The following is a 9,301-nucleotide window of genomic DNA, read 5'->3' on the forward strand; positions in this document are numbered from 1 at the left end:
TTTTATATTTGACCTTTAAAAGTTCATTGATGACCCATTTGTCATTTACTGCTCCAATCACCTTACCAACAGATACCTGAAAGATGAAGACTCTTGCAGAGGTCTTCTGAAGATCACTGGATTGTGATCTCTGTCTGATTTGTTGTGTTCTAGTGTTCTAATAGTATATTAAGGAGTCAAATTAAGGACTCAAAGACACTAAAGAAGTAGAAAGTATGAGGGAGTGTGTTTACAGGACTGACAACCCAGGGGATCCAGAAGTTTGCTTTGTAAGTACAGAAGACGGGAGTCTACTTCATACACAACTAAAATGCAGGATCCACCTGTGTGACACATATAGTAGCAGTAAATTAGGTAGAGAAGTTAGAAATTGCTCTACCAATTAAATTAAGGAGACCATTTAGCCAGGCTAGAATATGAAAGCAATCTAAAGTAAGTTTTGAAATTCTGGTCCATAGGGAAGAGCGCCACCTTCTGGTCCACTGATGGCTCTCACAGCAGCAGCCTTTTTTTTAAGAGTCTGCCAATTTCGGACTGGCCAGGCCCAGACTTGTTTAGCTTCTGAGATTTGACAAGATCGGGTTAGAAGGCAATAGCATTGCTTTTCATAAGATCTGTGAGAGGATCATAGAAGTTCTGAAATGTATAGCTGATTAAAACAACAACAGTAGTTTCCACACCTGAAAACAAATCCTGATGTAAAAGACAAAAAGTGACAAATAGTTTCAATAATATTTTATACAATTTTCTGAAAGCACTTTTCATATAATGGCATACAATCTGTTCTAGTAAGATTTAATAATGGTTGATAACTACAAACAAAAATGTGTCTGTGGTTAAAGTAAAGAAGCAGTTTTAAAGCAATGGGTGCAAGGCTTTTTGTTACATTCAGCAATGCATAATAGATGAAAAGACTAATATATAAATTTTAGCTCAAAATGGATGATAGAACTATATACACATGAAACTAAAATAAATGGATTTAACATGCTGTAAAAATCTTAAAATGGATTGTCTCGATACAAAGTGGTGTATCTACTGTAGTGCAACATGAAGCACACGAGGAAGGACACATGCAAATAGCTTGTATCTTCTGCATGTACCAGAGAATAATGCAGAAACTTGTGCAGAAGGCAGCTATCGATACCACAGATGTGAAGCTGTTGTGAAAATGCAATAAATTATGTTCAATTATTTGGAGATACTTTGTTATTAGGGGTTTGTACTGTACATGTACAGAAACATGATGTGAGTGGATAATTAGCTCTTTTTCTTCCCTGCAACAACACAAAACAGAGACATAACAATATTTAAAATTTTAATAATAATTTCTTACACTTACAGTAGAAAACACTTTTTTGGGCACTCCACCACTAGCAACGTGTAGCTCCACTTTGATGATGTGTCAGCTGCCAAAGTGCACCAGTAAGCTCACCACACATCAGCTCTCACTGGGGAGGACAACAGAGAAATAAAGCTACTGTAATTGTTAGATGAGGATTATGAAGAGGCCATGATTGGTAAAGGCCAGGGGGAAAAGTAGGCCAGGGCACTGGGGTAACATTCCTATTCTTTTTGAGAAACACCCTGAGATTTTTAATGACCACGGAGAGTCAGAACCTGGTTTTATGTAAAGTACTGTGTCCTTTTACAGTATAGTGTCCCCATCACTATACTGGTGGCATAAACTGCTTATATAACTGCTTACTCATAATGTTGTGCAATCTAGCAATCCAGTTACACATTGCATGGACATGATCAGAAATCATGTTCTGCAATATTGCCTGTGGTTCTTTGTAACTAATGTGCATAAATGTGCTCCAGGAAGAATAATTAAAATGTTTCTCTGGCAGGGTTCAAGGAAACCCGTTTACAGCAATGTGTCTATATTAAAAACAACTCATTTGTTTTGAATTATGTTTGGGTGGGAAGAAACCACGTTTGATGTCTTTAATTCACATTAATCATAATCTTCAAAAAGCTGATCTCAACACCTTAATTTGAGCTAATTTGAAAACTCCATGAAGCTAAAATGTTGCTTTTTCAACTACAAAAATACAAATCATTTAGCACTAACTGTTATCTTAAAACAAAAAGGCTAAAGCTTCACTTTAGGAATGCCATTAAGCCATGGATATGGCATAATGTTGTGTGAAATATGTTTCTAAAGAAGAAAGATGAAAAAAATTGAATGAAAGTGAAAACAGTGCAATACAAAGTGTGTAAGATCTGCACAGAAGTGAATACTGTGTGAGTGGTCAAAGGTGCAATTTAAGTTAATAAAAAAATAATTTCATACCTAAAAAACACAAAAATGAACAAACTCTAAAAAGTGGAAAAGGAGCCTAAATTTGCAAGATGTGAAAATGCATCTGACTGCCCTGTCAAAACATAACCTAATTTTCTTCTTTCTATAAAAATATTTTCTGCACAAACAAAAAACATCATGCCAGAACATTGAGAGCATCTTGGAGATTGTCATTGAGAAGAAGCAGTTGTGGACTCTGCAACACAGCCACACCCAAAATCGCCTTATCACAGTGCACTCTTAAAACATGTGTAAATGGGTACTGGGTTCATGTACAGTACATCCCGAATATACAGTATCTGTGGCAACGAGGGTCAGGAGAAATCTTCATCTGGAACTACTGCTACCATTGCTATGTGTAAATTCAATGTTCAAGTTTGAAATTGGCTCCCTGATGGTTTTAGATGTTTATAAAGAAAGAGAAAGCATTTTCACATCCTTTAAAGCTTATTAATCCAAATAGACAGATACAAATAGTTCCACTTTTGATAGCTGTCACCTTGTCTTTTGAATGACAAGTCACAATAACCACTTGTAGCATTTGACTTCAATTATTAAAAGCTAAATTAGACCTTGCTCTGAGTTTACAAAGTCATTAACAGTAAATAATTGTTGCATTCCTTGAAATGAGTATTTGAGATAGAAATGTAGGGAAATAAACAGGAGGTGATTCAATAGAACTCAGATTAATCAATTTCAATGAAAGGAAGAAAACGTTTTTCACAAGTCAAGGAATTTGGGTGCAGCCCCAAACCAGTTTAAAAACCGAAGAACAACTCTCATCTTGGTGAAATTACAATTAAGATATAGACATTACTCTTCTACATTTTTAATAGTTGGTCCGATATTTGTTTTGATTTAAAATAGTTTCGCTTCATATATGAAATGAATGGTGCTCACATTGCATACAGCAATGCACTAATGGAAAGTACAGAAAATATCTTATTTTGAGGAAGAGAACAATATTCACAAACCCTAAAGAATACTGTATTTTTTAGGCAAAAACTTGGTTATGCTACATAGTGGCGCATGCTGGAAAAATACTATTTGTCACTCTGGCATGTAAAGTTTGACAGCAAAACCAAAACTGATAAGATATTCTTATCACTGTTATATTCTGAACAACACCTCAGTCGATTAAGGGAAGTATGTGGTGTAGTGGTCCAAATTATATTCTGTAGCCTTTTAATAGTTGGAGGTTAGTGTATTTTTTTAAGTTCACACCCATAAAAGATTAAATTCCTACACCCTAATATGAGGAACCAACCAACCCCACCTGACACACTAAACCAGGGGATTCAGTGCAAGACACATCCTTAATCGAAAATGTAAAAACAAAAATTGTATTGAAGTAGGCCTCCTGCGATGGACTGGCATCCCATCCAGGGTGCATTCTGGCTTACACCCATTGCTTGCCGGGTTAGGCTCCAGCTTACTTCGCAGTCCTGTACTGGATAAAGTGGTTTAGAAACTAAATGGATGAAGTAGGCCTCCTGCTTATTACATTCAAAATATTTTCAAGAGGACTCCCAAGAATGACATGCAATTGTATTGTTTAAATTAATGGACTTTCAGGACAAAATGTCTTACATGTGGACATTTTGTTTCCTAATGTAGCAAAAATTATTTTGTTCACAGCTATCAGTGACCTTGGAGTAGTGCCAGCTAATTTATTATTCAGGCTTAGTTTTACTGTACAGTTGTTTCCAATGTAGAATGCCGAAGGCCTTTGAAAATGATTGTTCACCTAGGGCTTGAAGGGATTCTATGACAGATAACACTATAAATGTCTAAGAGAGTTGTAGGATCCTGTGTTGAAATTAGACAATAAATAACTGCCAATAAGCAATTTTGCAAATATCTTTATACAAAATATATCCTAGAACCAAATCTATATTTCTTGAATATACAGTAAACCACTACATCTGTTAAAAGCTCACTCTTCCTAGATTTGCCATGTTTATTTCAAATAAATTAAACAATATTTTTTTATATTTGTTGTCTTCTCTTTTATATCATATATGTAGATGTGAGCTGTCCTGAATAGAAGGGAACTGAAATAGTATCATGAACAGCATTACTACCTGAACATCACGACGAGCTGTCTGCCAATGCAAGATAATATTTGAGGTTTCCTGGTTTCTGCATTTCTTACTTTGGCTTATGTGAATGCCATTTTACCCCACAAATCATACTTTTAGCAGTTCTGAAAAATGTACTGTGCATAGCAGTTATTACATTGCAAATGTGATGTAAAACCCAACACTACATAAAGAACTACAGTACATAAAGAACAGAAATAAGCAGCATCAGTACTTCTAGAGTACTGATATCAGTGTACTCATACATGGTTGAAACAGACCGTTTTGGATCTTGGTAGAGTCACTCTCCAGGAGAGAGGCAAACCTCAGGTCAATTCCATGGTACTGTAGCCTCCAGGCCTTCCAGCTGTAACTCAACAATATAGCAATCGGGCAATTGTACCAATCTATCGTTGTGCTCAAAGTGGCAGCTTCCCCAAGCTCCACTGTGGTCTGTCCTTCTTCCCTGGTCTCGTTCCCAAGAGCTTTCCCATTTCCACAAGAGGAATCAAAATTATGCAATTGCTGATATGGTGCCTTACAGGTAATGGCATTCAATGAAATAAATTACAACTATAGTATTATACTTAAAGACAAAACATTTAGAAGTGATAAGCCTGAAATTCAAAGATACTTTTCTAATACAGTAAATGCTATAAAAGTGTAACATTAAAACTCATAAAATGCTTGGGGAAGTATTGCTGCTTGCTTCTAACTCATTAAATATTAGAAAATGTTTCGGTATTGACCTGCTATGGCACTGTTATGAATTAACACATGCTTCACAAACTCTATAAATTGCTTTAATACTTTTAAATAAAGAGTTAAGAAAGTGAAGGTCTGGAAAAAATACCAGAAACAGGAGGAAGAGAGGTTGTCTGTAATGTATGAATGCATCTAGACCGGGGGATGGTTTTAGCACATACCGTAAACTGGACACCAGAGCAAACAGTTAAAAGCTTCTGGGGTGTTTCACAACTGTGACATTTTGTCACTTGAATCCCAGATATTTCCTGCTAGCTAACCTCACAGTTATCTTCCCCATTTTCAGCTTCCTCTTAGCAATTTCAAACCTTGAAAATGATCAGCCTTCCTGCCTTTACTGCACTTGTCATTGATACAAGCAAAAGATGAAGCCCTGCTTTGCTGTCCTCAGCACTGAGGCCTAATGGAAATGGTCAAACATTTCTGGCAGGGTTAAGGCCAAACAGGTATGTACAAGATACAAGTCTTGTTTTGTATGTCTTAGAAATTGTAAATATTACCTATATTAATTATATTTGTGGTCAGTTTTCTGATCTGCCATGTTATAGATAAAATATAGTTAAAATATACTTCTGTATCTTTTTCCACTAGTTGATAAATGAAATTGAAACTTAGAGGTGTGTAGATTTCACATAGGCAGTCTGGTCCAGGTCTATAATCCCATGGATTTTTTAATGAGTAAAAAATCCATGGGATTATTTTAACAAAACAAAGAAGACAAAAACTAATTAAAAAAACAAAGAAGACAAAAACTGTATAAATGTAATTATTTTAAACAGCAGTGGTAATATTTTGGAAAAGAAAAGTGTTCAAAGGTAACACTTCATATTCTGTTTTCTACTATTGCCAGCTACGTAGCTTCAGTCTGACCTATTCAAAATACGTTTATCTGTCGTTTACAATTTCCTATTTTTTAAGATATTAAAAATCAAGGGATAATAAACTTAGTATCTTTCAATGATATATATTTGCAACACATTAAAAAAAATCAAACTCATTTTCGTAATTAGTAAGAACATTACTAGAAAGGGAACCTATGACAAATATATATTTTCCTTGGAACAAAACCATACCAGATCCATTAGCCAACTTGACTAAGAATGAGACTGGTCTTCAGCTACAAGATTAAAAAAAAAAAACTTCGATAGACTTGAACATATTGTGTATACGAATATATGAATGAGCTCTACAGATCACACAACCTTAGAGATAAAAACAGATTTCTTACATTTCATTTTTTTATATGAGTAATTCAAAAGTTGAGATCAAAGCAATTAATCATACTAGGAACACAAATATGTGGTACGTGTTACTCAACAGATTAATAAAAATGAAAGGAACATACTGTGATATGCCACCTCTCCCATAGAATTTGTAAAGCAGCTTCAACAATAGTAGGTTCAACTTATAAAGTATGAATGTATGAATTTCAGGATTAAAAGTGAAATGTTTTTCATGTATTTAAATTTGATATAATGTAAAAAAGGAATGGACTTTTCCTATAGCAATAACAGCGAAGACATTTTGTAGCAAATTCACCTCTATAAATCCACAATGATAAAACAGAAGGACTGTAGAAAGCTTTCCGGGGGGATGTTCAAAGCTCACAATTAGCTTTCTTTTACATCAGATGTGACGCATTTAGCATCTACAGGGCTGTCTGATATACAGGAAGCCCAGCAAGAGCTTGTGGCTATAAGTAGGCTCAGAATCAAAAGAGTCTACATGTGAGTTAAAGTTAAGGGCCTTAGCTATTCCATTAGGCTACTGTCACTGCAAACAAAGTTACTGATTTTAATTAAAGAATAGTACTTAGATTGCAAATAAATCTCCTTGTTAATGTCAGGCGCATTTGAAAGCAACTTGATGAGTTACAAATTTGTGCTGTCTAGTTAAAGAACATAATGCAGATCTCCCAAAATGAAGAGACGAGCAATTTTTGTGAGTACATTTTGACTTGTATTTTTACTTTTATAGATGTCACTATAGGGTGTGATATAATGGACAGAAAAAAAAGTCCTAAAGATATTTGGCAAAGTTAATGTTTATCCTAGAAAGACCTTGACAATTAAGCGGGTTAAAATGTTTTTACTATTAATTTGCCTTTGGTTATGGATTGCATGTTTTTTTCCCAATCTGTCTGCTCTGAAAAATGCAAATGATTAGTATTCTGAATAAAATTAATAAATCTTGGTAACCATTAGATTATTCTTCTAACTTAATTTCATGATGGATATTAATATGCCAAAAGGATCTTATTTTTATTGATGCAGTCCTGTTAGATTTATTTCTCAACATTTTCTCAATTTTGGGGGGGGGGTCACTTTAATTTCATATTAGACTTAATATGTAGACTTAGACATTAAATTCCATCCTTTCAGTGTTCTTATTTTTTAAAAAAAGCATTTAAAGAAGTATAATGCTTGTTCTCCTGCTTATATTTTAGAAATTCATGTAAAATTTAAAGAAAGCATTAAGTACACAGACTAATATTGCTAGCATTTCAGTGGCCTTTGTGTTGATTTTGTCTACTTAGAGAACTGACACTGCAGTTTGAAACTGTAGATTTTTCTTTAGTCATCAGAGCAGGCAGCTTTCAATAAGACAGTCAAAATACAACGATGTTTTTTGTTAAGATAATGTTTAATGCAATGATTTATAGTCTCTCATCAATGGACTGTATGTTGTTTTCCTCTCTGTATTAAACCAAAGTGTTTTTTGTTCTTCCAGAAGTTTTTGCACATGGTGGCCATTTCTACTTTTGAATTTGAGGCCTTCCACTCAGTGTATTTGACAAGCTGAGTTCGACACTCAATTTAGCAGGGTGTCAGTTTGTCAAATACCCCAAGTGAGAGGCTGTCTGACATCTGAATGTTCTCCAAGTCCACATGTGCCTCAATCAACAGCTCTTCGCATCTAAGAGGATAGATAAAGTAATCTTCTCTACAACGTTTTTCGAGTATAAAGCAAAAATGTTATGCACTCAGCATCTACAATGATGCTAAACAGTTGCATATTCAGCCATTTTGACTTTTATTTAAGCAAAAAATATGTAAGCAAAATAAAACAGAAGGTAATTGAAATTATTTTAATGTGTGTATGTTGTGTATACAGAAGACAGAATAAAATTGAAAGGATAAGTAATTGTCTACCTAAAAATTATTGCTTATTTAAATTGACTTTTGTACCTTTTTATGTGTTTAGTACAAGACTTAGCATTTCTGATAAAGAAACTTACTATACTGTATATACGGCTCATTGTATTATCCTGTACACTGGTTAATATATTTTTTTTTTCTGTTTAAGAATATTGGGATATTAATGATGTAAATGAAAGACAATGAGAGCTAAGCAAAATAAAATTTATATCTACAGTAACTGTATTCGTAATTTTTATTATTCAAAATAACAGACTTGTGAAGATTAAATAATAATTTTGTGGCTAAAATATAGGTCCAGAGATCCACTGAAGTAAAATTTGCTTATGCAAATTATGTACAATACATAATCAAGAGGTACTGTTTCTTTTTTCCTGTAGTCATAGGATCAAGGCTATTGTGGGCTGTTAACATTTTTTTCATGTCTGAGTTTCTTGAAAGATGCATGAACTCATAAAAACAGCCTGTTCTGTGACATATTAAGTACAAAATGAGTATATCATGAAGAGTGAGTCATTTGCCTACTGTTCATTTGGTTAACTGTAGCATAGCTTCACAGTAAACATAGTTATAATGAGATGTACAACGGAATTCATAGATTTAGAACAAAACATATAGAAAAAAGTGAAATAAAGGAGAATCCATTTAGAAACTACAAGAAAGTACTCTAAAAACTGAGAACAAGAGGCACAATTTACAAAAAGTGCTGTGCTGGTCTGGAACTGGGTCTATATTGGTCCGTATTGGTTAAGCCAATACCCTGGCCTGTACAAGAAACAGCGGGATGAAAACAAATATTTGGATGGATTAGTTTATAGCAGCCAAATGATCTAGTCAGACTGAATGGCCTCATCTCATTTGCAACCTTTCTTATCTTCTTATGTGAAAAAACTATCATGATTATTTGCATAAATGTGTTCTTTGTCAAATGAGACCTTACTTGAATCTTCTTTTTGTTTTTTTGGTTCAATTAAAGACAGATATAGTGG

At 34.2% G+C, this 9,301-nt stretch overlaps 1 long non-coding RNA gene across 1 annotated transcript; it reads left to right on the top strand.

Annotated features, from left to right (window-relative positions):
- The first annotated feature begins 5,499 nt into the window (after positions 1-5,499).
- Positions 5,500-8,527, top strand: LOC148828636 (uncharacterized). Its single transcript, XR_016091618.1, has 2 exons — positions 5,500-7,095; positions 7,885-8,527. It is a non-coding gene; the product is annotated as an uncharacterized LOC148828636 (long non-coding RNA).
- Positions 8,528-9,301: the final 774 nt, after the last annotated feature.

Source organism: Atractosteus spatula, chromosome 9, assembly GCF_055471065.1.
Source record: "Atractosteus spatula isolate fAtrSpa1 chromosome 9, fAtrSpa1.hap1, whole genome shotgun sequence".
Lineage (NCBI taxonomy): Eukaryota > Metazoa > Chordata > Actinopteri > Semionotiformes > Lepisosteidae > Atractosteus > Atractosteus spatula.